The sequence below is a fragment of the Acipenser ruthenus genome, chromosome 20 (genome assembly GCF_902713425.1).
Source record: "Acipenser ruthenus chromosome 20, fAciRut3.2 maternal haplotype, whole genome shotgun sequence".
Classification (NCBI taxonomy): Eukaryota; Metazoa; Chordata; class Actinopteri; order Acipenseriformes; family Acipenseridae; genus Acipenser; species Acipenser ruthenus.
The window spans coordinates 8,559,897-8,574,333 of record NC_081208.1 but is presented as its reverse complement, the minus strand read 5'-3'; positions in this window follow the sequence as shown (position 1 = coordinate 8,574,333).

Here is a 14,437-nt window from a genome sequence, read left to right as displayed (position 1 = left end):
TTGTAGTGTTTACACAGCTTTCCTGGTCTCGAGGAGAGAGGCTGTGGTTCAGTGTAGCTCTAGTCATGGTTCCATAACTGTCAATGGGGGGAAACCACTTCCAATATAAGAAGGGCTTCTCAAGGCGTGGATTTTCAGGGCTTTGTATTTTTAGACTTCTTGTTTTATTAAGATTGCCCCAGAGTCACATCCCAAAAGAAATATGCGCTAAATATCTCTTTCCACACTTCCAGGTCTGTGATGCCTGGCATCCACTGTGGCAAAGCAACCAGCTGTTTATTTATGTGGTTATTTATTTATTTAACCTTTTAGAACTTTTGACAAGAGGTCATTTTACTGTCCCTCCTAATGCATGTTGCAACAGTTTCCATTCCCAGTTCTGATCTTGTTGAGAGGTTGAAATCTTGTTAGATGTCACAACAAACCTTGATGTAAAAAGGGAGGTCTAAAATACAAATGTGCTGGGCAGCTGCAAACACTTCTCTCATTACTGCATATTTACATAGTAGTTACCTAGTAAATACAAGTGCACCTAAACATAATTACAATGCTATTATGCATAGTTACAATGCACTTCATGTGTAAATCGGGACTCCAAAATCATGCAGAATTATACGGAAATCCGTTTTTCAAAGAGACTGGATTAGACAGCTTTTACTGTAAAACTGCAAATATGATAATTAATCAGGCAATAAAGCAGGCGTCTGCAGCAGCCAGATCCATCACAATGCCTACGCAAAGTAGCCCTGTACACGCATTTGTGACTATCCCTCCAACACAAGGGAAGCAGAGACTGCAAAAAAGGTGCAGGGTCTGCTAGGAAAATGAAAACAAAAGAAAAAAGACACAAGAAAAATGTGCAGTAGTTGCGAAGGCAACCCCGGGTTCTGTTGTATTGAACATTTCAATAAATGGCACAGAGCAAGTCGATACTGGCACACGTTTTGATGTTGTTTGATTTTTATTTGATAATTACTGTTTACTGATTATTATTGTTATTAGCAGCGTTTTTGTTTTCATTGTTCAACAAAAAATAAAATTAAAAAAAAGTTTTTATCTCTATATTGAACATGGGTATGTAGTACACAGGAGCATAAAGGGTTAATGAAAAACACAGTTTAGGTAATGTATTTGTGTTTTATTCATCATATGTTAACATTTTATAGCAATTACAGGTTTGAAAACATTATTATTATTATTTTCAAAATCTGGTACCTGGGAAGGGGTTTCGTTCTTACATCTGGAGTTGAAGTGGTAAAGAGTTCCATTTAAACATTGCAAGTCAATGGCATTTGCTCCCCCCTCCTCCAAAGAAGAAATCATTCTAGCTGTATGTAATGTACTTTGTTTTGCCATATAAAATTAAAAATAATTTGATTGATTCTTTTTTGTGTTTTGTTAGAAATGCTTAGTGATTTAGCTGAGTAAATCTGAGTCTAGAAATACCTTCCGATTTGCTTAAAAGAATTTTTCCAAATAGGGATTGAATTTTTGTTTAATAGTGGATAATCTCTTATCAGAATTAGAAGGTTCTCTAATCTTAGAGTCTTTACATATTTCAATTCCCAAATATTTCACCTGTTTTTTTTTTTTTATTGGAATGCCAGCAAGAGTCAAGAGGCCAGTTGTGCATTGCTATTAATTCACATTTATTTAAAAAAAGAGTTAAACCAGAAGCTTTGGAAAATGTAGAGATTTTTTAAATAACCAGGGGGATTTGGTCCTTATTTTTAAGAAAAAATGGTTGTATCATCAGCCAGTTAGCTAATGAAGACTCGAACATTCTAATTCGAACATTCTAATTCCTTGCTCTTCAATACCAGTTTTAATACAAATGGCCAAAAGTTCCATTGCCATTAAAAATAAAAGTGGGGAAATAGGACACCTCTGTTAAACACCATGAGAGATATCAAATCTGAGTCGTACCTTGAGGTAAAGAAATAGAGCTATTAATTTCAGTATAAAACATTTTTTGAATACATTTAGAACCAAATCTGAACGATTGCAGAGCTTTCATTAAGAATGGATGTTCAATTGTATCGAACGCTTTATAAAAATCAAGCTGTCATCTTCCACAGATTGATTATAATCTAATATTAAGAGTAGCCTAATATTATTACAAATGTATCTTCCTTTGATGATTCCTGATTATGTTTCACTTATAATCTGATCTAGTCCTGATTTAAATCTACTGGCATATGCTGCTGTTAACGCTTTATAATCTGTATTTTGCTTAAACATAATTACAATGTAATTATGCATAGTTACAATGTACTTAATGTGTACATATTTTTGCATGATACATGTAAGTAGACAACTGTATCAGAAAAAAGGTTAGGGTTATATCATGCAAACAAAATACACATTAAGTGCATTGTAACTATGCATAATAATGTTATAATTATGTGTATGTACACCTGTATTTACTAAGTAACTACTATGCAAATACACAGTAATTAGAGACATTTAATGTAAAGTGTTACCTACTTATTGCCTTACACAAGTTTTTGAATTAATTATTTTTATACAGTACATGCTTTGAGATCGTGTATAGTATAGTGACTCAGTCCCAGAAATTGATTGTCTGTTTCCTTCACTTATATTGACCTGTTAAGCACTGGATGCATTATTACTGAGCTAGTCAGGCTATGTTTTTGCATTTTTTTGCACCACAGCCTGGTATCATTAGTCTGAGCCAGCAAAAGTATTTTTCAGTGCATTCATGTGTTTTTTCCTACATAATGTAATATTCTTCTTCTTTAATATTTCCCTCACCTTTTCTATCAGTGTCATGCTGGACAGTGCACATTGTAGCATTAATACAAATGCAACACTATGCTAATTAAACAGTTTCCCCTAATCAGCAGTGAAAATGTGTTGAGATAAAGATCTACCCCTTTCCTATTGATCGAAAGCTGTCATCCAACACGTCTCTTAGTACCATCCCACAGGCAGGCCCGTGGAGAGAAATTTGGGGGCCAACACGTCACCACCACCCAACGGATCACAAAGCCTTGTAGAGGTCCGAAGTGTGTTGTCACGCTGTCGCCTTTAACTTAAACATATCTGAAACAAAAACTTAAAAAAAAAAAAAAGTTTTTTAAACCATTGAAAAAACCTCATTATATAAGTCCACCTTGGATTTACTGTGCACGCTGTACTAACTTTGAGTTTTTCAAAATGTAAATGTTTATATTAGAATAACATCACAATTCAAATGAAAAAGTGAACTTGTGCTGCTGGGTTGTTAAAATAGCAAATCAACGCCTTGGTTGTACAATAAGTGTCTCCAAAAATACCATCTCTCACAGCAAAGCACCTGTCAAACGTGGAAAGCACATCTCTCACTGCAAAGCACCTGTCAAACGTGGAAAGCACTGACTGAGCAGCTGTTTCAGTGCACCAAGTCCATACTGCAGTAAAATGCGTAGGAGTCATTTTAAAAGGGTAATGTTTTGTTCACAACATATCAGGATATGATCTTTAAATGCTTATGTTAACGTGTCTCTTAATTTCAACACTATAAATGCTATTTTATTTGTACTAATATTTATTTGGAGGTTACAAGACACAGTAGCACAATTGTTACTTTCTTCCCCATCAATTTGTGTAATAATAAGTGCAATAAGATTAGACATAACAAAGTATTTTATACATATTTAAGTAAAGTTGTTATATATTGGTCATTGTTTATTTTTTTATAAACAAGTCAAATATGAAATGCTGACCTGTTTGACATCCTGTCGTTTATACTAATGACAATTGTTATAATTTGTAGATTCAATGTATATCGCTTTGATTCATGTTTGATTGGTCATCCCTATCTTGTGATCTACCGCATTTAAAAAACTAAACCACCACGGTGGTACTATCTGGATTGCTCAGTGCGTTGGGCTCACGCTCGCTCTGCTGCTTCTGAGACACTGGCTGCAGAGGCAGAGCAGCAAGTCCGCGGCGGCAAGATGGGCCACTCAAACTTCAAAGCGCATCACTTGTTCCCACCCCTATATCTCCAAAACTATCCATGATAGGTTAATAATTCAAAGAGGTATGTCTTCCTGACACATAGCATTAAACAATCATCGATTTGTGAGTGATTGCTAGGTGGTTACGGCTTTGCAATCCCGCCTCAAAAAATTTCCTTTTTTTGTTTTTTTCGATTGGCAGATTTGCTGTCAATCGGGTCTCTAGACAGCTTATTATTTTACTCATCAAAGTATCATGTACATTTTAAAACAAAAAATCTTGTAATTTTGGGGGGCCATCCTGAGCTCCAGGGCCCCAGCACAGTTTTTTCCCCGCTCTCGTCAGCACTGCCCACAGGTTACTTCTCTCTAAGCACCATGCCGTTAGGTTGGCCAGAAAACATCTGCGTTCCCCAATCAGAGGTCCTGAAACAAGCCTGGTGTATGAAGCAGGTACTGAAAGAGCCAAATCCCGCAGGCAGCAGTCGAATAGGAAAGAAAGCTTTGAAAGCCGACCAAAATACTTTGTTGGCTTTAACGAGGGAGGGAACACCAGCCAACAAAAGCAAGAGAACCTGTGTCGAGAGGGATATCAAAACTATTATAACCCAACAGGGGCTGATCAAGTAGCTTCTGTCATGTTGATTCAGCTACTTGTAGTACAGACAGACTCTTGAGTTCCAGGAAGCACTTTCTTATGAGTGCTTGGGCTCCATTTCTATCTTCCATCCACACTCATTTGAAATTCAATTTCTTTTCATCAGTAGTAGAACCAGACAGTTTCTTGTTGTTTATTTATTTTTTGTAGTGGCAATGCTGCTGGAAAGTATGATGGGTTTCTGTAGTATTTTGGGTAACACATTATATTAAGGTGCTGCTTATTGATGTCTTACAAATGTATAATATGTGCTTAATAACTATGTTATAGGATGTTAATAAAGCATTATAAATGGTTTATAACCATACAATAGCCATAGACAGAATTACGTTTAAATATCCCAAAGTACAATAGGTGGCTAAAAAATGTCCCCTTTATAAAAATGCAATTCTGTTTATGGCTATTGCATGGTTATAAACCATCTAAATGCTTTATTAACACTCTATAACACAGTTATTAAGCATATATTATTTATGTATAAAACATTTATAAAACATTAATAAGTAGCACCTTAATATAAAGTGTTACCAAAGTGGCAATGAATAGTTTAATGAAAACTGCATAAGTGGTATTTAAGAACTAGATGTCATTAGGTAAGTAGATGAGGGGCTGCTATCATGGTAAAGCATATTCAAATGGCTGATTGACAGTATATGGAATAACTTATTGTGTCTTCAAAATACATGAAACAATGTGGGTGACAGACGGACAGCTGTACAGACAAGCAGAGACCTCCATATAGATCCATGATCTGATACTCACAATGTGTTCTGCTAAATAGTGTTAATATCAAGTTTCATCTCCATTGGATAAGCGGTTTTAGGGAATATAGGAAAGTGTAAAGTGTGACACACTTACACACATACGATCGCATACACTACATCCCTGTCACCAGCTTGCAATAAATAATCATTAAACATAATGTTCACGCAACACTTGTTATTTTTTGTTAACCTTTTTTTCTGACAAGGCAATTTCAAGAAGTACAGTAAACTGCAGTGACTTTATTACAAAATATGAAAATATTATGTTACTCCATACCATTAAACTTAGAATATGCAATTCAAAACAACACAAGGTAATTCATTTTGTTCCAAAAAGACAACATTTTCAAAAAACATACTTATTATAAGCAGGGGATTTCAGATAAGAACAGACTATTTTCTGTTTTTACAAAATGTATCCCTAAAACACAGGGTTACTAATGAACAGGGGGAATATACTGTAGAACAGTGTAACTGCAACAGATTACTGCATGGATTATGATTCCATTGGTAGAGTACAGTATATCAATGTTATCATTGTGTACAAGGCTAGTACTATTGTAGCTGCCCTTGTGTATCAGTCGCCCCTTAGTACAGAACATTAGCATTAGCATTGTTGCACCATAGCATTGCCAATCCTTTTCAGCTACATTCCAGCCCTAGAGATCTATCTCACACTAGAAACCATAGACCATTCCTCCCTGGGGCTACACAGCCCATCAGTAATAAATACACACACAATGCAGGACATTCTTTCCCAAAGCCGTGCTGCAGTAACAGAGAAACATAAGCATTACATTATTTACAGCCTTTGAACCGTCAGCAGCAATCACATTACCACAGTGATTTCAACTATTTAGAGACATTTCAAAAGGCAGTGACCCCCCTCCAAAGGCAAAAGAAAAGAATCTTTCTGAACCCGATAAGCAAACAGAATCAGCTACCTCTATATCCCTCATAGTCAGACAGTCTGCTTCTCATCAATAACCCTACAGGAAATATATTGCAATATAATAAATCATGAAGCCACTCTCAAACAATAAAAGAGCCAGGTTCCAGAACATTCCAGCACATCCGTATATGTCGTCTCAAGCACTGTAGACTACAAACTGACAGCAATTCTAAAGACATGGATAACGGCAGTAACTATGCATTTGTTCTTTAAATTAAAACATGATTTATAATATGTTAGTATGTACAGGTCGCCCTGTCTCTCGTGGTAAGAGTGTTGTCTTGTTTCACATGGTTGACAGAACAATTCAGCTGAGCTTCATAGATTTCTTGCCCACCCAAAGTGCTCACGAGAAGGCAGCTGCTTTTTACCTGAAATCTGGCCTGCTCAGCCTGTGAAAATACTTTATACCAAGAAAATCTATGACTTTACATTCAGCAAATACATTTATTTAAATAATGAATTCCTTTTTGTGCTGTTTGAGTCTCTTTAATGTACTTCTCTCCTGCTAACCTTTACCTGCCGTACACACACTCTCAGAGAAGAGATGGAGCAGCTTTACCAGTTGTACACACCCTAACCCTATCTCTAAACCTAACCCTAACCCTAACTCTAACCCTATCTCTAAACCCAACCCTATCCCTAACCCCTCTAACCCTAACCCTACCTTTCTGATGCAATTGAGTACTTCCATATATCGTGCAGAGAGATGTACACATTAAGCACCTAGTAAGTACACATGTATTTACTAAGTAACTACTATATAAATAACAAGTGATTAGAGACACAACGTAAAGTGTTACCGCCACTTCTTATCCTATATTATTCTGTAAATACTGCTGATATACCTCCTGGTCATCAACCTTTTCATCATACTGCTAGCTCTGATATTGAATTTACTGCTGTTGCGGGGATGCACACTCTGGCATACTTTTGTTTGTACAAGATATTGTAGTCATCTATTTTCCATAATTTAAACACTCAATCATGCAATCTAAGGAAAGAGTCTAGTAGGCAAACATTTCCTCCAAAGCCTTCTTCAATGTAAAGGATGGCCAGCTGTAGAAGTTTTTTTTATTAACGTTGATCCCATCTTGTTGGACTGGTCTTGAAGGAGCATTCTCTCCAGAGTGGTGTGAAGAGATGCACTTTGTGATGGTCTGCAGCCAAGCTGGGAGGAGCCTCTCTGGAGAGCAGATACCAGTGCAATCACTCCCCAAGCTCTCACCTGAAAGAAGCCTCTCTACAGTGCAGATACCAATGCAATCACTCCCCAATCTCTCACCTGAGAGGAGCCTCTCTGCAGAGCATATACCAGTGCAATCACTCCCCAAGCTCTCACCTGAGGAGCCTCTCTACAGTGCAGATACCAGTGCAATCACTCCCCAAGCTCTCACCTGAGAGGAGCCTCTCTGCAGAGCAGATACCAGTGCAATCACTCCTCAAGCTCTCACCTGAGAGGAGCCTCTCTACAGAGCAGATACCAGTGCAATCACTCCCCAAGCTCTCACCTGAGAGGAGCCTCTCTGCAGAGCAGATACCAGTGCAATCACTCCCCAAGCTCTCACCTGAGAGGAGCCTCTCTGCAGAGCATATACCAGTGCAATCACTCCCCAAGCTCTCACCTGAGGAGCCTCTCTACAGTGCAGATACCAGTGCAATCACTCCCCAAGCTCTCACCTGAGAGGAGCCTCTCTGCAGAGCAGATACCAATGCAATCACTCCCCAATCTCTCACCTGAGAGGAGCCTCTCTGCAGAGCATATACCAGTGCAATCACTCCCCAAGCTCTCACCTGAGGAGCCTCTCTACAGTGCAGATACCAGTGCAATCACTCCCCAAGCTCTCACCTGAGTAGCCGCTCTGCAGAGCAGATACCAGTGCAATCACTCCCCAAGCTCTCACCTGAGTAGCCGCTCTGCAGAGCAGATACCAGTGCAATCACTCTCCAAGCTCTCACCTGAGGAGCCTCTCTACAGTGCAGATACCAGTGCAATCACTCCCCAAGCTCTCACCTGAGAGGAGCCTCTCTGCAGAGCAGATACCAGTGCAATCACTCCCCAAGCTCTCACCTGAGGAGCCTCTCTACAGTGCAGATACCAGTGCAATCACTCCCCAAGCTCTCACCTGAGAGGAGCCTCTCTGCAGAGCAGATACCAATGCAATCACTCCCCAATCTCTCACCTGAGAGGAGCCTCTCTGCAGAGCATATACCAGTGCAATCACTCCCCAAGCTCTCACCTGAGGAGCCTCTCTACAGTGCAGATACCAGTGCAATCACTCCCCAAGCTCTCACCTGAGTAGCCGCTCTGCAGAGCAGATACCAGTGCAATCACTCTCCAAGCTCTCACCTGAGAGGAGCCTCTCTGCAGAGCAGATACCAGTGCAGTCACTCCCCAAGCTCTCACCTGAGTAGCCCCTCTGCAGAGCAGATACCAGTGCATTCACTCCGAAGTCGCAGATGACTCATTCCGGATCCCAGTGATGTACATGTCCCTAGTTCATGTGAAAAAAAATACAAAATAAAAAATTACAGGAAATATGGCTTTAATAAAAGTGCTCACTGTGTTTTATAACATGATATTTCTGACAGCATATTGAACATGCTGTGACTGTTTGATATACGCCACGGAAAACAATGTGCTCTGTGCTCTGCAGGGTTATAGGAAATGTACTTTTTACTGAGAAAAGTGTGTTTCTCTGGGGGCATCCTACTGTGGGAATGTAATAAATAAAACAACATGGAATATTTTCTACCTGTTTCAATGTCTTTTTACACCATATTTGTTTTTATAAATGCCCTGTCGAGGGGCTGTATGGGTGCAAACCGGCAAACATACACACCACAAGCAAGCATCTTAACCACTATGCAAGAGCCAGGCTTGTCTGCATTTGTGGTTATAGGACTTTAAACCTCACTGACTCCATACTGGCAGTGCATAACCTCCAGATCACGTCTTCATATGCGACACACACCCCAAACGCGCCACTGTTTTAGTAACTGAAAAATATATACAGTGGATCCCTTTAATTACAGAACTGGCCATCGCAAAGCTAATATTGGATGTTACTAAAGAAATGGGGGTAAAACTTTGTTTACATAGTACTGTAGTAACTTAGTAAATACATGGGTTACTTACACATAATTACAATGTTATGATGCATAGTTACAATGTACTTGTTTTTGCATGCGATAACCCTAACCCTATCCCTAACTCTAAACCTGACGCTAAACCTAACCCTAACTCTAAGCCTTTTTCTGATACAATTGTATACTTACATATAGCGTGTAAAAACATTTACACGTTAAGTTCATTGTAACTATGTGTAATAACATTGTAATTATGTGTAAGTACACATAAAGTGTTACCGAACTGGGAAATAAACTGATGCTGTATTCTTTGGTGGAGTCCACTATTGTCCGTACCAATAAGATACAAACTGGGGCGATTGTTAGAGGGATTCATGTAAATACTTTCTTTTTAGCACTGGCTCCTAAAGTGAGATTTCAATCAGTTCACCATGAACAGTACAATAGCTATGACCTCCTACACACTGAAAGCCCCAGAGACTCTATAGCTGTTTTAAGTTCTTACTGTCTCTTTAGGAAAACACATTCATGAGAAAGAGAACAGCATTAGCTTGTTATTTGTTTCCTTTGCAAATGTTATGTGAAAAACAGTTATGGTCATAAACTACTCACGCTGTACAGATCAAGTAGTAAACAGAACAGAGAACACACCAGCACTACAAATAGGAATGTCAGCAAGATTTGCTCTTTTATGTAGGGCTAGAAGCTCATCAGAGACATGTAGAAATATTGATTTAAAAAATGTTTTCAAAAAGGTTGAGGATTGAACTATCCCTTATAAAGATATAATGTTATTTACTGTGTGATGCAATACATACTTTCATAAATGCTAGGGGTGTGCCGAGTAACACGTACAATAGAGTATCTGTTGCAAGCAGTAATTCAGTACAAAGTGTACTGAGAAATCATCAGTGATGTGTTGAATTTGGGGAATTAACTTACTGTTTGTGGTAGGGCAAGGTCTCATGTATACACAGATGAAGTGTATACAGCATTTAACCCTTTGCTGCCTAAGCAGAATAACAATATATGGGCATGAATATGACCACGTTGTGTTTTAACGCTTGCAGTTTGGCAACCTTAAATCAGAATTTTAAACCAAATATATCTATAGAAAGGCATTAAGTAGCTCTTTCCAATTATATAATGTATTTTGTTGTGGAATGTATTATATTTTTTTCCTATAAGCCGAGCCTCCCAATTTTTCTTTTGAAAAATGTAGAATAATGAATAATATTTTTAAAAACTGCCAATTTCGAACTTTTTCCAAGTTATACAGAAAACCACTTAGAGTATATAGGAAATGCACAATTTTCCAAGAATTTCAAATCAGAAATCAAAATTGAAATATCTTGTACAGTTGCAGAGCAACACAAGGTTTTATGATGCATGGTATTTTACGAAAAACAACCTCTGAAATGGCAAATGCAGACCAACCCTAAGAATAACTAGAATAAATAAATCACACACAGAAACAAAGAAAAAGTAAACTAATAATAATAATAATAATAATAATAATAATAATAATAATAATAATAATAATGACTACAGCTAAATAATGACTCTCCATCCTTTTAGACATATACACACACACTGAAACAAAGAACACATAGAAAAGGTAAATTGATAATAATAATAAAATACATAGCTAATAATAATAATAAAAAAATCTACCAGACAGCTAGTTAGGCATCAGATGCAGGTATTTAGTTTGCCTCTGTCTATTTTCTCTTGAGGAGAAATGTTTTCAAAAAAGGGAGGAAATCAAATAAAAACATATAACGTCATAATTAAAAAAAAGTAAAAAGGAAAGAAAAAAATGACCCAACAGTTAGATAGGCTTCAGATGCAAGTATTTAGTTTGGCCTCTGTCCACCACATTTTCAAAAAGGAGCATATATAATTAAAAATAACAATAAGAAAAAATATAGTAGTTAGTATAGTAGTTAGTATTGTCTTTATTTATCTAAAGTCATCTCCTGCCCTGCACACAGAGAGAGAAAAAAAAATGATCTAAAAGTTTTTGTTAAAAAGAGGATATAAAGTTAAAAAAACAACGAAAAAAATAACAAGATGACTAGTTTGTCCAAGTACTTACCTTTCAAATGAGTTGTGATCAGCACTCCAGGACTTGTAGAACCACAGACAAAGACGTTTCAAATGGACATGTGTTTATATGAATCCACAGTGAACTCAGCTAAAATGGCGGTGTCTGTGCTGCGTCCTCGTAATTATAATATTATACGTCCCACCCACCCTAGCTTTAAACCAATTATATGGAGACAAGGCCCATAGTCATGGCTGTGACCCATGGCTATTGGTGATTGGACGGCCGAGATATGACATGAAAGGCCATTGATACTATACGATCGATTTTAAAGAGCTCCGGCAGCAAAGGGTTAAAGCAACATTTTAGAAGTTTTATTTTTGGGCACTCCTTTACTGTGCTGTAGCAGGTGATTAAGTATTAACTGTAATGTTAACCTTGTATTGTAAAATTGAAATTTTTGGTCACATCTCCTGATTGGTTGAAAGCCAAATGTTTCTGGAAATATGTTTCCTTGGTCATTGAAGCATTTACAGCAGACTCTACTAGATGTATTTATTATTAACAATCTGAGGATGTCAGTGGTTTACTGTGATTTGATATATGATTAATGGATTACTGGCATGAATCCCTTTAAGAGCAACTCAGAACAAAAATGGATGGTTATTGCAAAATGCAATTAAAGTTTCATGCATGAAAATCTATAGCTTTTTAAAAGGCAGACAATATTTACAAAATTAGCAAAAATGCACAGACGCACGCAATCTCTGTGAATTGATACATACAGAACACATATTCATCAAGCTCCCCAATACAACCTAGTACAAATCACATTCAAATCTCTTCAGATACAAACACACAATACAAATACTAAAAAATACTGACATTGATCTTTCAAACCTAGCAAAACTAGTAACAAAATCTGGCGATGGTGACTGGTCTTAAACAGATACCTGATATCAAGTAAAAAAAAAAAAATGTTCAATTGTGTTTTGGAATATTTTTGTTTGTTGTTACAAATGAATGCAACACCTTAAGAGTCAAAATCAGGTAGCGGCCACTGCAATTTCACTCACATCGAAGACAGTGAGAAAACATCTAGCAACGTTTTAAAGGAAGTCATGATAATATAAATTCTGTTTTGTAGCCAAAGTAAGACTAAATCTGCTGTTGCTTTTATGTTACATTTCTGTTTTATGTCATTTTCACTGTTTCTTTCTCTCATCAGTATATATATTTTTTCTTTTTTCATACCTAGGAGTGAGCTCCAGTTGCTGTTGCAGTGCCACAGCAAGGGTATTTTTTAAGTTCTAAAGAAACGTGCCATCTGCCGGTTCTTCTGGGGAATTTTTCACAAATGTAGTTGATGCATGATTTTGAAAAAGAGTGTCCGCGGCCACTGACCGGTAACCCGGAGCGCACCCCAGTATGACAGACCATGCCAACTGCAGTAAGCTGGACGTTTTCCACGGAACCCACTGTACCCACTTGCCATGAATGCAGCATGCAGTGGTCTTGAGGCAGGGGGTGGGTTGCCCCTACAGCCCTTGTATTTGTTTTGACTGCTTCAATTACCAACAGAGCAGGTGCTAAAGCTGTGAATTGAACTCTATGTTGCATTCATCTTCATTAAAGCTAACAGTATATCCATTTGCAAAATCCATCATAATCACTTTGACAACTGACATAATACGCATATATGCATTCATAACATGTAGTACAATTTGTTACTAAAATGGTGCAAAAACAATGTTATTTAATATATCTCAAGAATTACAGAACGTGTAGATGGCTAAGTGGAATATTGTATTTCCAAAGTGAATCTGGAGGGTTCTGCACATACTGATATATCTTATGTATCCTTTATGAAGGTATTAGGAATGCTGTATAGGGTTCAATGCATATAAAGTGTTACCGAGCAGGTTTCTATTTTTCATGAACTTATTGCTTGTGCAACAAACTTTGCCAGTTTATTTGGCTTTTACTTTACATTGAACAAAAGCCCCTGTATTGTCAAGTCAACACAAAGCTCTGCTGTGAAGGTCTGCAAACTGCCCGGGCCGATCAAAACCAAGCGTTAGTCAGATGACTGCTACTGTAAGAATACCAGATGGAGGAAGCTTTGGGAACATCATTTCACTACAGTACAACTCTATACTTGTGTTGTATTAAGCACAGTAACTGCAGTTGTAGGGTACCATTACTGTGGATCTTTCTAAAGGGTTTGTTTTTTGACTTGACGTTTTGAAAAAGAGCGAGTCTGTGCTTTCTCGTTTTCTTTCTGAGGTCTCTTGGTTGCTGCCAAGGCTGGTGGTGTGGAGAGCTCCCCTTCGCCAACTCAAACACTCTTACTCAGGGTGTTTACTGAGATTTGGAATTCAAAGTCTCTTTCACTTTGCAGCTCTTTTTACACTATTCAAGTAGTTAGCACAGAAAACAGTGTCCCCTTTTTCCAGGGAACCCATGCAATCTGAAGTGAATTGAGCAGGTGCTGCACATGGCGGAATAATCCAGGTAAATACACGACTGCATGGCAAGCAGGGTGATTTCTATAGTAGAGGAGCACAGGTTCCTGGCTGTGTTAAGTTGCTGATCTTCGCTGGGGTTCTGGAGGGTGTCACATTGGCTGGCGCTCCTGTGGGTTAACAAGGCAAAACCGGCAGGTGCTGTTTCTCCTCACTGCACTACAGTGGACTCTACTGGCCGGGCGCTATATGAGCTCAAATGGATGACTGTAGGGCTGGATTTTATACTCCTGGGGCTAGTAGCTTGACAACATTGTCTGTAGAGGATGCCCACTGACCTTCTCTGAGCTGTTGTGGGGAATTGCGGCGGTTAGGCAACATAATTAGACATTCTAACGTAGGGAAAAAACATGGGTAAAATAATTTGCACAATTTTCATAATTTCATAATTACTAATTAGTAGGAATAAGTCTATTTAAGTCCATTTATCTTTATC